Here is an 18,567-nt window from a genome sequence, read left to right on the forward strand (position 1 = left end):
TTATTAAGTAAAAATAAGGATGACTTGAACACAAGCCTCGCGATAGGGAGAGTTGATCTGATAACTGAGTCGACATCTAAGTGGCTAATGGATGGTTGCATCTACAATATGGATACACCGGATAAAGGGAGGTTTCATGTCCCAGGTGGGATAGGGCAGGACGGCTTGAGATTTCATCATGCCACTCAGAACGGCATGCAATTTAAAACTTATAAATTTTTTATTTCTGGATATTTTATTTAATATTTTCAGACCTAAGTTGACTGCCAATAACTGAAACTGCAGAAAGTTAAACCTCAGATAAGGGAGGACTACTGTAGTCTATCAGGTAATATCTCCGAAGAAACTGGTAGTGGGGTGGGGAGGTAGGACAGGGAAGGGAAGGCCAAGCCAGGGTATGATATCAGAGTCCCACAGAATCTAACTCTTAATCCTGCAAGAAGACCACCTTGACTAGGGCAAGGGTTAAGAATAGATCCCAGGCTGGGCGTGGTGGCTCATGCCTGTAATCCCAGCACTTTGGGAGATCAAAGCAGGAGGATGGCTTGAGTCCAGGAGTTCAAGACCAGTCTGGGCAAAAAGTGAGATCCCTGTCCACCCCCATCTCTACAAAAAATAAAAACAATTAGCTGGGAGTGGTGGCACTCACCTATAGTCCCAACTACTAGGAAGGCTGAAGCAGGAGGATCGCTTGAGCCCAGGAGTTTACTACCTTTACATCCACTGCTCTTCAGCCTGGATGACAGCAAGATCCTGTCTAAAAAAAAAAAAAAAAAAATCCCAGGAGATAGCACTTCTGGCTCTAGGGCCAACAGATTTGGCAGCCTGAGAGCAGTTTTGTGATTAAAAAACAAAACAAAACAAAACAAAAAAGCTGCAAATACTGGTTGGGGGACATCACACTGAGGGAAGGTTCTGTGGGCAAAAGGGATCCCATATGCCGTGGGTGGAGCACAAACAGTTGCAAGAACAGCTAAAGCTAACTTAGGTAAAGGGGTATCTCAATTAAGATTGCCTTTGGCTGCATGTAATAGAAATCTGACGCAGTGCCTAACCAAAAGAGTCTATGTTCCCAATATACCAAGAAGTTCAGAGATTGGCAGTGCAGGATTAATAATTAATATAGCAGCTTCTCGATGTTATCAGTCAACAACATGCCAGCTCCGCCTTGCTTGTTGCTGCATGATTGCGAGATGGCTCTACTGCCTCCAGCCTCACATCTGCATTCCTGGCAGGAAGAAGAGGACCAGAACAGAAAAGGCTGTATGTCTAATAGGAAAGCAAATATTTTCCAGAAACCTCTAGCAGACTTCTGGTTTCTTTCCTATTGGCCATAACTGAATCACATAATTACCTTTAGACGTAAGGAATTCTGGGAAGGCGGCATATGGTTCCCTTGAAAAGAATAACTTTTCATTCTTTGCTTTTTTTTTTTTTTTTTTTTTTAATGGAGATGAGAGAATGGGCAATGACTGGGAATATGGTGGTGTCTACCCAATAGGGGATTTTTTTTTTTTTTTTTTTGGTAAAAATATAATAGTAGGCTTTAGGAGCTTCCTAAGACAAGATTTAAGTACAGACAGCTTAGATATCTGAGGGATGGTGCCAGAACTGGCCAATGAGGAATTGAGGTAGGGCTAGTTTATGGGCAGTGACCTGTACAGTTAGTTGCACAGGGCCCTGCATGTGGAAGGGCCCTATGTTTGGTTTCATGCTGTGTTTGGTCACTGAGCACTCACATTCTGTCTTTGGACTTGTGTTATTAAGTCTGATGGGACAATGGAGCATATGTGTTTTTTGGACTTGTGTTATTAAGTCTGATGGGACAATGGAGCATATGTGAAGTGGCAGCACACGCCCTTGTTGGCTCAGGCTTATGGTACAGCGTGCAATGAGCAATGTGCATGCCAAGCAGTTAGTTGCACAGGCCAGGATGGGACCTGGGCCCAGATCGGTGGTAGCGATGATGGTGATAGCAGCAGCAGAAGCAGCAACTGTGGAGACAGCAGCCATAGCCCTGGAGACAGGAGAAGCTCCACACGAAGGCAATGCTAGGATTCATGTCGGGAGGTCAGTTTGCTGGTCTATCCCTGGAGCCCATTTCTGGGGCATCTGCACAAATCGTAACTTCTTGGCTAGAAACTGCTGGTTGTCAGGCAGTCAAACTTTATCAGTAAACTATTACAAAAATAAAAATGTACATGTAGACATTGCAATGAAACTTGTCGGGGAGTTATTAAGATTCTCCAGAATTTAGAATCCCTGGTTTTGGAAACTACCACAACACTGCAAAACAAATATTCACAAGGTTAGAAACAGAAATTAAATTTAAAGACAATCTCATTTGGTGAAAAAAAAAACAGTATTTTCATATAAAGCAATGGATGAATCAATTATTGATGAAGAAGACATTTAAAATTAAATTTTCTCTTGTAATTGAAGATACAGTGATAGAATGCATAAACAGGTGTTTGCATTTTCAACAAATCATAAAGCCAGTTTCTTGTAAAACCTCCACAAGTTACAGAGAATGTAAGAGGAAATGAAAGACCATTGTACAATTTGCATTTAAAATAAAATTCAGACTTACATGAAACTGGTTTGTATGAAGAGTTAAGTCTTTTTAGAAAAATTATTCTAAAAGAATTGTCAGCTCTCGATGTACTAATATATATAATTTATCAGACATTTATCCCAATGTCATCACTGCCTACAAAATACTCCTTACAGCTCCAGTAACATTCACATCATCAGAAAAATCTTCCTTAAAATTAAAATTACCAAATTTATTTGCCATCTTGCATATTCCAAGAGCAACTCATGTGGCTTTCAATTATATCAATTAAAAATGAAGTTGCCGGCCGGGCGCGGTGGCTCAAGCCTGTAATCCCAGCACTTTGGGAGGCCGAGACAGGCGGATCACGAGGTCAGGAGATCGAGACCATCCTGGCTAACACGGTGAAACCCCGTCTCTACTAAAAATACAAGAAAATTAGCCGGGCGAGGTGGCGGGCGCCTGTAGTCCCAGTTACTCGGGAGGCTGAGGCAGGAGAATGGCGTGAACCCGGGGGGGGGCGGAGCTTGCAGTGAGCCGAGATCGCACCACTGCACTCCAGCCTGGGGCACAGAGCAAGACTCTGTCTCAAAAAAAAAAAAAAAATGAAGTTGCCAAAAGTATAAATTTTGATGACCTAGTAAACAAATTTGCAGAAGTGAGCCAGAAGAACCTCATGATCAATCAAGATACACTAATAAAGTACAGACATCCTCAGGTTCTGCATCGACGGATTCAACCAAGTGAGGATGGAAAATATTCAGAAAAGAAAAACCAATAAAAAAAAAAATACCACAATAACAAACAATACACACTAAAAAATACAATATGACAACTATTTACATAGCATTTATGTTGTATTAGGTATTATAAGTAGTCTAGACAGTAAAGTATGCAGGAGGACATATGTAGGTTATATGCAAATACAATGCCATTTTATATAAGAGACTTAAGCATCTGAGAATTTTGTTATCCAAGGGGGTTCCTGGAACTGATTCCCCTTGGATACCAAGGGATGACTGTATTGGCGGTGGTGGTAGCAGTGGTATTGTTACAAAAATGAGAGAAGAAACTCATAGACAGAAGATAAATAATAAATACATTATTATATTATATAAGCTTAGGACACCAAAAATATTTTCTTCAATTCGTAATTCTACTTTGTTACCTATGCATCACGATTACCCTTTGTTGTGGACTGAACTGTGGTCACCCAAGATTCATATGTTGAATCCTTAACCCTTAATGTGACTGTATTTGGAGATAGGGCCTTTAAGGAGGTCATTAAGGTTAAATGAGGCCTTAATGGTGGGTCCTAATTCAATAGCACCGGTGTCCTAATAAGAAGAGGAGGAGACAGCAGAGACAGCGCTCACTGAGCCAGCACACCAGGAAAGACCATGTGAAGACATGGTGAGAAGGTGGTTGTCTACAAGCCAGGAAGAGAGCCCTCAGCAGAAACCAACTCTCCTGGCACCTTCCTCTTGGCCTTCGAGCCACCAGAACTGTGAGAAAATAAATGTCTGTTGTTTAAGCTACCATCTGTGGTATTTTATGACAATGCAAGCTAACTCATATGTATGCCCCATTACATTTTACCCATTACATTTTATAAGTAAGAATTTTTTTTTTTTTTTTTTTTTTTTGAGATGGAGTTTCACTCTTGTTGCCCAGGCTGGAGTACAATGGCATGATCTCTGCTCACTGCAACCTCCGCCTCCCAGGTTCAAGTGATTCTCCTGCCTCAGCCTCCTGAGTAGCTGGGATTACAGGCACGCATCACACGCCCAGCTAATTTTTGTATTTTTGGTAGACATGGGGTTTCACCATTTTGGTCAGGCTGGTCTCGAACTCCTGACCTCGTGATCCACCCGCCTTAGCCTCCCAAAGTGCTGGGATTACAGGCGTGAGCCACCGCGCCCGGCCCAGAAAATATTTTTAAGGAAAAAAACTTTATATTTTAGTGCCTTTACTGACATTTTCCTCTTACTTTTAAACAAGGGGCTCAACATTTTCATTTTGCACCAGGCAAACTACAAATTACAGAGGCGACTGTACTCTGAATTGAGGTCACACTCTGTGCCTCCCCTACGGCCTCAGAGCGATGGTCTCCCTGCTTCTGTCTGCTTCTTCTCTCTCTAGATCAGCTGCTTCCACCCTGACTCAAGTACACAACATCCACCCACTAATTCTGTCTCCATTTCTGAGAGAAAGAATCTAATTGGCTTAGCCCAGCCCATGCATTTGCTAGTCCAGGGTCAGGTGTCCTGTTCCAATGGGCTGAGGACACCTGGCTGTCCAGGCCCACACTTGCTGGGGCTCAGGTGGAAGGCAGTTTCAGAGGAGATGGCATGGACTGGACTTGTACTTCCAACTGAGGCACTTACGATGCTTTCACAGAGGATTGTCTGGCTTCGATGCTCCACTTCCTTTTACAAGGTGTTTAGCAGCTTCACTCCAAAAGAGAAATATAACCAATCACAGCTTAAAAAGCAGAAACCAATGCCCTAGCCTCAGAAGTATCTCAGGGCTGTCTTGCTCAGCTTTCCATTGACAAAGAACCCATTAAGAACAGGACTGGGGGAGATTTTCAACAGCATAATGCAAATGCTCGTAGGTTTTTAGTAAAGGGCACTCTAAACTCATTTTAGCATGGATTTTTGACATCCTGTCTCAACATTAAACCGTGCTTCAAAAAAGTTAAACAGCAGCACTTTGGGAGCTCGAAGTGGGCAGATCACCTGAGGTCGGGAGTTTGAGACCAGCTTGGCCAACATGGTGAAACCCTGTCTCTTCTAAAAATGCAAAAGAATTAGTGCCGGGTGTGGTAGCATGCACCTGCAATCCCAGCTATTATGGAGACTGAGGCATGAGAATCGCTTGAACCTGAGAGGCAGAGGTTGTAGGGAACCAAGATTGCACCACTGCACTCCAGCAAGATTATGCCTCAAAAAAACGTTAGGCAGCAAAAATATAAATAAAAATAGAAATATTCATATTTTCTACAAAGGCAAATTTTAAGAAAATGTTTTTGGTAAGAAATCAGATTTATCATTAAAAAGCAGTGAAAGCAAGACCCTTGCTGTACACTTTTGGAAGCAAATTTGAAAGATTCCTGTTGAAATAAAAGTAGAAATTAAAATCATTGAATAGTAAAATATTTTATATAGTAACACCTCAGTTACCTAGAAGTAGGACTTAAGGGCAACTCCTGCCATCTGGAATACAGCAACGGAACTAAATTCCCTGAGGCACTGAAATAGTTTTCACAAAATCAGTTCACTGAAGCTCATTTGTTTTAGTTGTAGAAGAGGGACTCAGTCAGAACCTATTCACCCTTACTATTCACTGTCTAAATAACTTTGATTATCCAGTTTGCCACCCGCAGCAGATTAAAACCAACAATTTACTAGGGTAGCAGGGTGCTGCTAAAATATAGAGAGTGATTATTGACATCAGGGAGGAAACGGGAAAGGAGGAACTGTCAAACCAGTTTGGAGATATTCAGTGCATACATGCATCCATGTACTTTTCTTAATGCACCTTTCTTACATACATTTAATTAGCATGGGCTGAATGCCAACTATTAGCCTATGACTGTGCTAGGTGCACAGAATACAGAGATTAAGAACTCAGTGTCTGCCCTTAGGGGCTTCTAATCTAGCAGAAAGGTTGACAAATAAAAAGGCAATTACAATATAATGTGGAGAATGATTAAGTGCCTGATTCGGGCTTAAATCAGAAGATAAGCTAAAATGCATTTCAAGTATTTCAGGTAAGACATCTGAAACCCCAAATTAAGATCGGAGTAGTGGGGATGCAGAAATGTGTAAGACTGAACGATGATGGAGGTAGAATTTGCACTGCAGGATGATGGATTGAGGTGAAGGGCAAGGGAAAAAAAAGAGTCCAGGATGTCACTCAGATTTTTGACTTTTGTGAAGAAAGAGTTAGAGGCTCCAGTCTCTCCGGAGGGCATCACCTCATTACAGCTGACATTTTAAATGAAGACTTGGGAATCACTGACAAAAGGTCAGAGAAGTATGAAATCCATTTAGTAGCGACTTTCTCTGCTGGCGAAGAAAACACCTCGTCTTAAATGACTGTTTTACGGAGGAGGTTTTGTAAGTTCCTTGAGGGCAGGACACCCAACATTTATCCTTACGTCCCCAGTGCCCCAATACAGTAGATGCTTGGTGACAACATCTTTATTGGATTTATAGAAACCAATTTAGATCATCTTGACCTTTTCTAGTCATCTCCCTTTAGGGTGTAAGATAAAACTGAGGAAATTTATAGATGTCTTTGGTCCTTGAGCAGATAACGGTCGGCTCTAGACATATTTCTCTTTCAAAAAAATTTTTTCTTAGGAGAACTGAAAAGTCGACGTTGTTGTCTTATTGAATCAGATCTTAAGACCCTGACAAGCAACCTTTCCATCTCTTCAGGTTTTCAGCTCCTTTGAGAGTAGCAGACACCAATTAGCTTCCTGACTGGCTCTGGGGTGTTGAGAGAGGCAAGCAGTGGCACCTCAGGGCACCAGAGCAGCCCTCTGTCCCCACAGGCACTCTGCATGCTGACAGGTCCGGAAAAAGACTGTCATACCCTGAAGAAAAAGAGGCCTCATTCGGCTGACCTTGGGGAATAAAATGTCCCCTGAAACCTTTTAGACCCCTAGAAGATTCCTCTGGGGCTTCTCCTGGAAAAAAAGCTTGAGAGGCAACTTGTGAACAATTAAGTCATGACGCACTTAAAAAGAAAAGCTCAGAATTAGGTCAGAATTGGACAGGGGGAAAGAACCGTCTTGATGTGTTATGAAGCTTTTCAGAAACTGTTTCCATGATTTTTATCACTGACATCTATTGGAGTAATGTTATTTTTTATTTGAATATTTAATTTTCAAAGCTAAAGCCTGAGAAATAGAAGCATTTTATCTTTTACAAATAGCTGTGAGTCATGGTTTATATGTCTTGAGTTTTTCTCAGCTTTAAAATCTCAGTTGGTTGTGAAGTGGGGGAGAAAAACAAAATAATGAAATTGCACCAGGAAAACTAACTTCCAAAAACACTCCCAACAATGTTCCTTCTTGCATATGAAAGATATGTTATTACATCAGATTGCCACGTTTGTGAGCTTGAATAGCAGATGTCCTCATTACAAAATCTCTGACTAAGATGAACGTGGTGCTGCAGGGGATGGGTGCTAGAACTAAAACTAAACTGGACAGTGGGCCTTCTGGGTGGAGATTTATGTCCCTTGGCTGGAGGAAGCATGGTTGTGTGTGTGAAAATTCTTTTGAATTTTCCTGAAGCAGCTGTGATTTTCTGCAAAGCTGAACCCGAGGTGAGCTGTTTCCATTTCAGTCACCTCTTCATGGGGAGGTCACTTTGGAAGCATTTATCTGGTATGGGGGCCAAGACTCCTGGTAAGGGGGAGGCAGATGCAGAAGGAGCCCGTCTGGAGGGATGGGGTTCTCACCACCTCTCCCCGGCCTTGCTGCCTCCAACCAGGGGCCATGGTGACTATGAAGGGACGCAGTTAGTCCAGAGCCACCCTGGGAAAGATGTGACCTGCAGCCTGGCAGGCCGAGGACGTGTAGGGGGCTGCACCAGGCACAGCGAGTAACCCTACTCCGTTTCTGAACGTACGCGGGGCCGCTGCCAATGTAAAGCTCCCTGTTAAGAACAGGTCCTGGCCCTCAGCTGAGGGTCACGAAGAAATGACAGACTTTCCTGGCAAGACTGTGGGGATCAGATCCAGCCATTTTTAGATGTAAATGTCTGGCTTTGCCTGCAGCATTTCAAGGAAGACTTGACTGCTGTGCTTCGCCGCCCTCCGCCCCGCTCCCCTGCACTTACCCACCCACCTCGCCTGCGCTGATCCGCAGACGCGCGCGGGGAAGGGCACGCGCGATGCTTTCCCACGCGCTCAGCGGGCGCCGCTCACTGGAAACTCGCTCCGGATTCCGAACCCGAGAGCAGAGCAGAGCAGAGCAGAGGGAAGCCCCTTTGCTGTGGATGCAAGGGCGGCCTGAGCAGCTCCTTAGTGGAGAGCAACGAACACACTGAAATCTCGGAGCCTTCTCTGCCAAAGACATGTCGAGTTTGTGCATTCTGAGATCAATTCTGGGCTTTTCTGAAATTTTACTGGGGGTCCCAAAATTTAATTCGGAGGCGTTGCCTTCCGTTCTTCCCCTGAAAATAGAGATATGACACAGAAATCTTTGTTTACTAGCTCCCTTTCCCATCAGATATGTAGGGTCTTTATAAAATCCTTGTAAACTTTGAAACTTTAATAATTTTTATTCTACATACCGTGGGCCTCAAATAGTACTTAAAAGGCAAACATGAAGATTGAAACATTTGCTTATACTATTGCACATTTGTATTTCGGATTCTATACAAACAAAAACGGCTTCCATAAGTGAGCATCTGTTTCCTATCTAACAGTATTAAAATGTTATAAAAATTCACACACCACTTGCAACTACCGAGTTTCCTTTGGTTCTTTTAAACAATTAAAATTAAATCATAATGGTTCACAGGTTGTATGAGCTCCCTTTTCTGTGACTGGGTTGAAGAGCTTTCCTTATCGACACTAGTCTTATTGGTCCTTAATTTCAGCTAGATAGACATCTCATGGAATTATTCATCTTCAGCTGTACCCATCTGGTTTCACTTCTTCATTTCAAATGCATTTTGAATGTTCTCATCTGAGCTTATATGCTGTGCCTGTCCTTAATAGCACTGTTGGAAAGATACTGTTCATTGAATTCTCACCATTCCATCCTAATTACTTTTTCTTTGAGGCTTTGGTCTTTACAATAGCCTAGAGGCCTCTCTGATCCTGAGGGTGGTGCCAGTAACAGAGTAAATGTGCTCCTAATAGAATTTCCACATTTTTCCTTTAAAAATACTTTTTAAATGTCACAAGTAATATATATTCATGATGAAAACTGAAAGTAGGTAAGCAGAAATAAAAACTATGCACTTATATGTACATATTTATAAATATGAATGTTAAATGTATGCATACTTATAAAAATGTGATACCTTCCATTTTAAAAACATTTTTCTGCTAAATAAAGCATGAACACTTTCCTTTATTCTAATGGCTACTGAATTTGTCCATACAGATGTAATAAAATCAATTCAATTAATTATTGTTGGAGATGCAAATTACTGAAAAATATTTGCTATAGGAAATACAGCAATGAACATCTTATATTCTTGTGCATTTGCCCAATTATTTTTATAAGATAAATTTTCTGGGACCCAATTTCATTTTGACCAGAGATTTTACTCATGGCTATAACCTGCCACCTTCAATGGGAGCTGATTTTGCTGATACAGAAGATAGTATTGCCTCTACTGAGTTCTTCATATTAGTTCCTCTGACTTGAGCCTTCATTCTAGTTACAGTCTCTCTGAAAATTTCTCATTTTGGGTTTTCTATTCCTTTACTAGAGACTATATGGAGCTTGGCCAAAGTGGCCTTTATAATTTCCCCATTTCCCCTTACGTTTCAACATCCTTCCTCTGCCTTCTCTTTAAATGCCCACAAATCTAGGCATAATTCTGTTCTTGACTTCCCTTCTTTGTAGTCTATGCTCTCCCTTAGCTAGTTTGTCCTCTGATTCTATTTATGAGAATGATTCATCCTTAAGCTCTTTTTCCCCAATTTTTTGATTTGTATTCCCATATATTCCTTGGTATCTTCCCATGATGATAGTGCAAATATCTTAAAGTTAGTATTCCCCAGACTCAATACTTTATTCCAAACTCCCAGCAAAACAAAAACAAGTGAAAATAAAAAACAAAACCAACCCCACCTCCCAAACAAAATAACTCATTTTCTTCTTCCATATTCTCTCTTTTAAAGTTGAAGGTGCCCACTGATCCACCATCAAAGGGTCATTCAGATTCAGATTGAATAGACATTTATTGATTGTATCAAATCATATTAGTTTCCTGCTTAAAACTCTCTAGTGGCTTCCCATTGCCATTGAAGTGTAACTCAAACTCCTTACAGGAACCATCAGGCTTCTGTGATCTGGCCTCTGTCTGTCTCCTGCCCAGATCTTCTCCCAGGCTTCTCCTGCCTTTCTATGATCAGCTGCCTGCTTTCTGACCTTCTGTTCAAAGTACAAGTGGACGTGCATCTCAGAGACTGAGCACTTGCTCTTCCTTTGGCCAGAACCCCTTTTTGGATTATGTATTTGGTATTGTAACTAACAACTCATTGCCAACCCAAGAGCATTTCGATTTTCTGCTATATGTTTTTCTTTTGGAAGTTTTCTAGTTTTGAATTTCACATTTAGTCTATGATCTATTTTGAGTTAATTTTTGTGAAAGGTAGGTCTTTGTCTAGATTCTTCTTCTTTTTTTTTGCATTATCTATCCAATTGTTCTAGCACCATTTGTTGAATGCTCAATCCTTTCTCCATTGAATTGCCTTTGGGCCTTTGTCGAGGATCAGTTAAATATTGTGTGGGTCTATTTTTGAGGACTAATTAATATAAATTTAAAGATTCCTTTATTCAAACATTCTATCAGCAAATATTTCATTCAGCAACTACTATATGATCAGTACTGCTTTAGGTACTGGGAACATATCAGTGAAAAACAAAATCTCTGCCTTCCTGGAGTTTACATTCTACAAGTCAAGCGATGTATGACTATGCGAATATTTTTAGAGTTATTCACGTGTCTTTCCCAGGTAAGTACGGCACACACTCCTATGCCTCAGTGTCTTTGCTCACACTTTCCATGCACTTGTTGGCTCATCACAATTTTGCACTGGGTGCTGCACACTGTGCGATGGGGATATGAAGACATTTCCTTTCCCTCCTCTCTCTTTTCATTTTACTTTCACTTTTTCTATTTATCAAAAAAGTGCAATAATATAATTCTTAGATTTAGGCATACCTGAGAAATTAAGTGCAGTAAGAAATGAGATATTGGCTAAGTTACATTTGAGAACATATTTTGATACTTCCAGCAAAGAAACCTCCATTCTAATGATAATTGCCTCTGGGGTTTTCTGAGCAACTGGGATAAGGCCAGATAATATTTATTTGGATTGAAAGGTGATAATAGGCAATGTTTTAAAAGTGTAAACCTAGCATTTATTTATACCTGTCTGATGCATAGTTTTTCTAGTAATGTTCAGTCCTGGTCTAGGAGTCAGAAAGAGATTTACGGAAATAAGTTAGCTTTTGAGTCTCATTTGTACAGTGTTTCCTTTTCTGGCAACCCAAAAACTTCATTAAGGAGAAAAGAAGGAAGTAAAAAGGACTTGCTTAAGCATCATCTCCATGAAGAAGGGGGAGGGGAAGATGACATTTCTAGACTGGAACTCATTTTTTGTAAGGATGAGAACTCAGAGGTGTCACTCTGGTGCTGAGTCCTCAGGGGGGAACTTCTGGCCTCCTGTGTGTCCCATTCTAGGATGGTATATTTGTCTGTTTTTATGCTGCCGATAAAGACATACCCAAAACTTAGAACAAAAAGAGGTTTAATTGGACTTACAGTTCCAATTGGCTGGGGAGGCCTCAGAATCATGGCAGGAGCCGAAAGACACTTTTTACATGGTGGTGGCAAGAGAAAAATGAGGAGGAAGCGAAAGTGGAAACCCCTGATAAACCCATCAGATCTCAAGAGACTTATTCACTATCACAAGAATAGCATGGAAAAGACCAGCCCCCATAATTCAATTACTTCCCCCAGGTCCCTTCCACAACACATGGGAATTTTGGGAGATACAACTGAAGTTGAGATTTGAATGGGGACACAGTCAAACCATATCAGATGAGTATTACTTGGCTCCTCTTCACTGTATACAAAGGGCAAGTTTATGGCAGTATATGAAAAATAGAGAATGAGTTGCAAGCTAGTCAATTGCATGGAATAAAAAAGAAAGAAGGCCGGGCGCGGTGGCTCAAGCCTGTAATCCCAGCACTTTGGGAGGCCGAGACGGGCGGATCACGAGGTCAGGAGTTCGAGACCATCCTGGCTAACATGGTGAAACCCCGTCTCTACTAAAAAATACAAAAAACTAGCCGGGCGAGGTGGCGGGCACCTGTAGTCCCGGCTACTCGGGAGGCTGAGGCAGGAGAATGGCGTAAAAACCTGGGAGGCAGAGCTTGCAGATCCGGCCACTGCACTCCAGCCTGGGCAACACAGCGAGACTCCATCTCAAAAAAAAAAAAAAAGAAAGAAAAGTGATTTCAGGGCAGGCGCAGTGGCTCACACCTGTAATCCCAGCACTTTGGGAGGCCGAGGTGGGTGGATCATGAGGTCAGGAGATTGAGACTATCCTGGCTAACATGGTGAAACCCCATCTCTACTAAAAATACAAAAAATTTTCCGGGCGTGGTGGTGTGCCCCTATAGTCCCAGCTACTTGGGAGGCTGAGGCAGGAGAATTGCTTGAACCCGGGAGGTGGAGGTTGCAGTGAGCCAAGATTGCGCCACTGCACTCCAGCCTGGGTGACAGAGTGAGGCTCTGTCTCAAAAAAAAAAAAAAAAAAGGCCGGGCGCGGTGGCTCAAGCCTGTAATCCCAGCACTTTGGGAGGCCGAGACGGGTGGATCACAAGGTCAGGAGATCGAGACCATCCTGGCTAACCCGGTGAAACCCCGTCTCTACTAAAAAATACAAAAAACTAGCCGGGCGAGGTGGCGGGCGCCTGTAGTCCCAGCTACTCGGGAGGCTGAGGCAGGAGAATGGCGTGAACCCCGGAGGCGGAGCTTGCAGTGAGCTGAGATCTGGCCACTGCACTCCAGCCTGGGTGACAGAGCGAGACCCCGTCTCAAAAACAAACAAACAAACAAACAAACAAAAAAAACATTTCAAATATTGTTTTTTCATACTTCATATTAGGCATTGAGAAGTGAAAGGGACTTTAGAGACCATTTATCCCAACGCCCAGCCCTGTGGAGGAATCTGTCTACAAAAGCTGTAGCAGTAACCAGCCTGTACTTGAACCTTTCCAGTGACAGGAAACTCAGTACCTCAGAACTGCCACTTAATTATAGAAGACTCTTCCTTACTCAGAACTGAACTGTGCCTTCCACAGACTCCCAAATGTGTGTCCTAATTTTATTCTCTGAAGCAACAGACATACATATCTAATGTCCTCATTTGCAAGAAAGTCCTTTGCATATGGTTATCAGGGGTTCACTAAGTCTTGGATTCTTTCTCTCTGCACTGCCCCTTAAGTTTTGGCTTCGAGACTTTTTAAAGTTGTTTCCTGGTTGGCTGAAGCCCTTGTTAAAGGTGTTGCTCAAAATGAACACAACACTCCTGGTATTTGAGCGAAGGGTTTAGTTGATGTGGGTTGCTAACAAGAGACTTTTTTTTTTTTTTTTTTTTTTGACAGGGTCTTGCTTTGCTGCCCAGGTTGGAATGCAATGGCACCATCATGGCTCCCTGCAGCCTTGACCCCTGGGCTCAAGCCATCCTGCTGCCTTGGCCTCTTGAGTAGCTGGGACCGCAGACACTTGTCACCACATCAGGTTAATGTTTTTGAATTTTAAGTAGAGACAGGGTCTTGTTAGTTGCCCAGGCTGGTCTCGAACCCCTGGGCTCAAGTGATCCTCCCGCCTCAGGCCTCCCAAAGTGCTAGAATTACAGGCATGAGCCACTGTGCCTACCCAAGAAACACCTTAATTATACTTAACTATAATTCTGTTTATATGAATGTCTTACCTATACTTCTGTTTATATGTTTATACTCTTTTTTCTCCCAGAGGTTAAATATTTAAAGTTCCTCATTATGCCTGGACTACAGATGTTTCTACGTGAAGGTGTTGTTTCAATCTGTAATTTCACAATATTTTATTTTGGAAGCTGGTGGCTACAAGCTGGCAGGAAACATGGACCTTAGGAAAAGCAAACACATTCTATTTGCTAATGGTCACTAAGCGATTGTAACCAAGGCAAACTATTACAGAAAGGAACAATCAGCTGAACTGTAAAGGCAGAGCGTTTGAGAAATCCTAGCCCTTTTTCCCTGCATGCTGAAATCAGCTAACACAGATAAACTATTAGCTGCTTCTTAAAAAAGGGATTTGTTTACACTACGTAATTTTTATCAGTGGGACAGCCTGTTTGCCTGCCTGAGATCTTATTACTTATTAATGCATTATTACCTGTGAGTAAGAAAAAGGTGCTTGCATTTCAGAAGTTTGTGTGAATCATGTGTCCTCCTCATTTCCTACCAGGGTTCAGGTATTTGTTTATTTTGAATAATGACAGATCTCAGTAAAGCTAAGGTTTTAAGCTCATGCCCTTCTGCATAGAAGCTAATCTGTCAATGGCTCTTTCCTGTTCAGAATTTTAGACTTAGTAAAAAGTTTGCAAACTAAGAGTTTTTATAAACAGAATATGACTTCTAATATACTTGTTTCTGAATTGCAAGGGAAAATGTATGACAGCTCTCACAATTTCAAATGCCTTGACCAACGTCACAAAGCTAATACTGATTATGGAACCCATGAGTATGACACTAAAATTCAGGGGCTTTGGGATTCCATTGTTGTTTTGCTTAATTAAATATACATACATTAGGGCATGTATACTATACATGCTCAGTCTAAAGAGGAATAACCAAAGGAAAACTGTTGTTTTCACCACCATTTAAGGAGACCATTGCTAATTCCAATGTGACCTCTGTCCTTGGTTCCCAAGTGGGAGCCACAATCTCAAACTTTTAGTCATTTCCTTGTCTTACCACATATATATGTATCCCTAAACAATATACTGTTTAATTTTCTATGTTTGCATATTTTATACAAGTGGAATTCTGCTGTGTTCTTTTAGAAATCAATCTTTTTGCTCAATATTATGTTTATGAGATTCATTCATGTTACCATGTGAAATTGTAGTTCATTTTCAAAGCTTCCTTATGCCAAGCCTTTGTGTTCTTTTGCATATTAAATAAATGAATGATGCTTCTATGAACATTCTTATATGTGTTTTTATTGCTGTTTTTATTGTTTTATTTACTGAGCACTTATTTTGTGTCAGGCACTGTTTTAAGTGCTTCAAATATATTGATTCATTTAAATCTCCTGCAGCCCTCTGAGGTATGTAAAATTATTATCCTCATTTCACTGATGAGGGAATTTAGACCAAAGAGGTTAAGTTGCCTGAGGTGACAAACCTAGAAAGCTACAGAGACCAAGCATCTCGGCTTCAAGAGTCTATCCTTGCAATCAATACACCATACTGATTCTTCTTTGGCTTATCAATCCCTCAGGCAGTCAATTTGAAAAGTTCTAAGGTGTGTTTCCATTTGTCCATATATCCTTTTGTTAATCAAATGCTGGCAAATTCTTTTTAAAGCAAAAAGTCAACAAATTTAATAGAGATCCAATACGCCACATCTCCTTTTTGGGGGCTTGGGGTTAAAATCTCTATCATTTAAAAAATTTTACTCTTATATCAAATATCCTGATGTTTTTGCATTTCAAATCAATTTCAGAATGGGCAAGAATGCACTTGCCTGAGAAGAAAGAATAATATGTAAATAATTTTAACTGTATGAGACCTTTAAGAGCAGTATCTAATTCATATGCCCCTCAAAATGAGTTCCAGGGACAGGCAAATGACCAATGGTGTTTATCCCCGTCAGTGCTCATCTGTCTCAGTGGCCTGTGCATGAAAACATAAACATGAGCCATATGTCTATCTTCTGAGTTGGTAGAAAGCCTCCGAATACCACCTAATCCAGAAAATGACAGATTGAGAAATCTAAAGAGATCTGTTGGGGAGAGTAAGGGAGAAAATGCCTCATTTGCTTCCAGTTGTAGCAAAGAGCCCGAGCTTCAGTTCCTTGGGACAGGAGCCTCCACCCATCAACACAAGCACAACAGAAAGCACTGCCAAACAGCCTCACACAGCAGCCCTCATCCCCTCCCTCAAGGGAGTCTTGCATGTAGCGATGCTGAAAGAACCTAAACTCACTGGCATGAAAATCAGAAGTGAAAACCAAGGGGAAAATTTATTAAAGATTAAAACTAGTAGGACTGAAGTTTTGCAGCCACCAAACAGGCCAAGGAGGCTGGAGGAACATCAGTCCTGCTGAGATGGTCAAAGTAATGGCCTGCATGGCCAAGGCTGCCTTCAAGCACATGTCACTGAGGACCCAAGGCCTGGGAGAAGTGGTAGTAGGAACTAAGCACAGAAAGTCTAACTCCAATAAGGGATGATACATGACCAGAATAGTCATCCAGCCAGCTTGGAGAGGTAGTAATTTTCAGGAAATAGTGTTTTTGAGAGGTTCAGCTATGCTTAAAGGACTTACAGTATTTCTGGTTGCTGCTTGGCTAAATCTATTTTATTTTCATTTTCATTTTATTTTATTTGAGACGGAGTCTTGCTCTGTTGCCCCAGCTGGAGTGCAGTGGTGCCATCTTGGCTCACTGAAACCTCTGCCTCCCAGGTTCAAGTGATTCTCCCGCCTCAGCCTCCTGAGTAGCTGGGATTCTAGGTACATGCCACCATGCCTGGCTAATTTTTGTATTTTTAGTACAGACGGGGTTTCACCATGTTGGCCAGGCTGACCTCAAACTCCTGACCTCAAGTGATTCTCCCACCTCAGCCTCCCAAAGTGCCGGGATTATAGGTGGAAGCCACCATGCCTGGTCTAAAACTGTTTTAAAGCATTATGTTTGGAAAAAATAATTCCCAATCTGTTGTTTCAAATGTTCTAGCTTGAATAAGGTTGGTGCATTATAAACTTAATCTGTAGTTAAAATCAGATAGTTACATATCTTTAAGTGAAAGGAACAAGTTATAAACTAATCCAATCTAATCCCCACTTTTGGCAAAAATATTTGCATACATGCAATGAAAATGTCCAGAAAGTCCTGCACCAAGGTTTATGAAGTGAGGCACTCTTGGCATTTTGGGCTGGATGACACTTTGTTATGGTAGGATGTTTAGCAGTATTTATTCCTGGCCTTGCCCCAAAGTTTGGGGACAAAACTTCCTCGAGAATCATTTCTCTATTCAAATATGTTTATGGTGGTTAAATCTGGGTGAGAGTATTATGGGTAATTTTTCTTTCTTCCCCCATTTATTTCTAGTTATTCTACAATGAGTATGTGTACATATATCGTAATATATGTCTTCTATAATAAAAATAAAAGCTATTATTAAAATACCCATAACCACAGCACTATTTATTTTAAAAATTATGGGTACATGCTTTTGAGAAAAATCTTTGAAAAATATCTGTAGATAGAAGGTTTATGGAAGATATAATGTGGGGAATTAAAAAGGAAATAACGTTCTTCTAAGATAATTTAGCAAAAATTAATCTGCAAGATGTGGGGGTGGTAATGTGTGGGCCAGAAATAACTTGATTAATGACCCAGGGGTACCCATCCATGACAACCAATCCTCTGTTTAATGTTCTCATTAGATTTACCAAGCTGGCAGTCTTGTGTTCTGGGCTGTACAAATAGTTTTTCTCTGTACTGACTTCCTTCCAGTTGGGCTCAGCATGGGGGGCAGGGGGCACCAGATCTTTCCCATGTTATGGGCTCCAGTGACAAGTTCACTTCCCTCACTTCCTTCTTGAGAGGAAGACGTGGCGCTACGTTTCACTCACTTTGTAGCGGTGGTATTTTCGTTCACCAGTTGTTTAGGATTGATGGGGTGTGGAAATGGAGCTGCTAATAGATGTTTTTTATTTCTATTAGATAAGGAAAACTTAACTAATGTGCAAGTGGTATATAAAATCCTGGGAATAAACAGGGATAGGATGAACAGTATCGTTTTCCCTTGGTATTCATTGGGGATTGGTTCCAGGAACCCCGAGGATACCAAAAATCCACAGATGCTCAACTTCATGGTATAAAATGGTGTAGATAACCCACACACATTCTCCCGTATACTTTCCATCATCTCTAGGTTGCTTGTAATGCCCAACAGGCCTAGACATCACTTCATTTAAGTGCATTCAATGTAGCACTCAGTGTGATGCAAATTCAATGTTCACTTTT

General features: G+C 41.3%; 1 long non-coding RNA gene across 1 annotated transcript; it reads right to left on the reverse strand.

The window, feature by feature from the left end:
* Window positions 1–210: 210 nt before the first annotated feature.
* LOC100429923 (uncharacterized) lies at window positions 211–12,142 on the reverse strand. Its single transcript, XR_001444473.3, has 3 exons — window positions 12,085–12,142; window positions 8,413–8,748; window positions 211–1,228 (listed from the first exon to the last, which is right to left on the reverse strand). It is a non-coding gene; the product is annotated as an uncharacterized LOC100429923 (long non-coding RNA).
* Between the last annotated feature and the right edge of the window lie 6,425 nt (window positions 12,143–18,567).

Source organism: Macaca mulatta, chromosome 4 (genome assembly GCF_049350105.2).
Source record: "Macaca mulatta isolate MMU2019108-1 chromosome 4, T2T-MMU8v2.0, whole genome shotgun sequence".
Lineage (NCBI taxonomy): Eukaryota > Metazoa > Chordata > Mammalia > Primates > Cercopithecidae > Macaca > Macaca mulatta.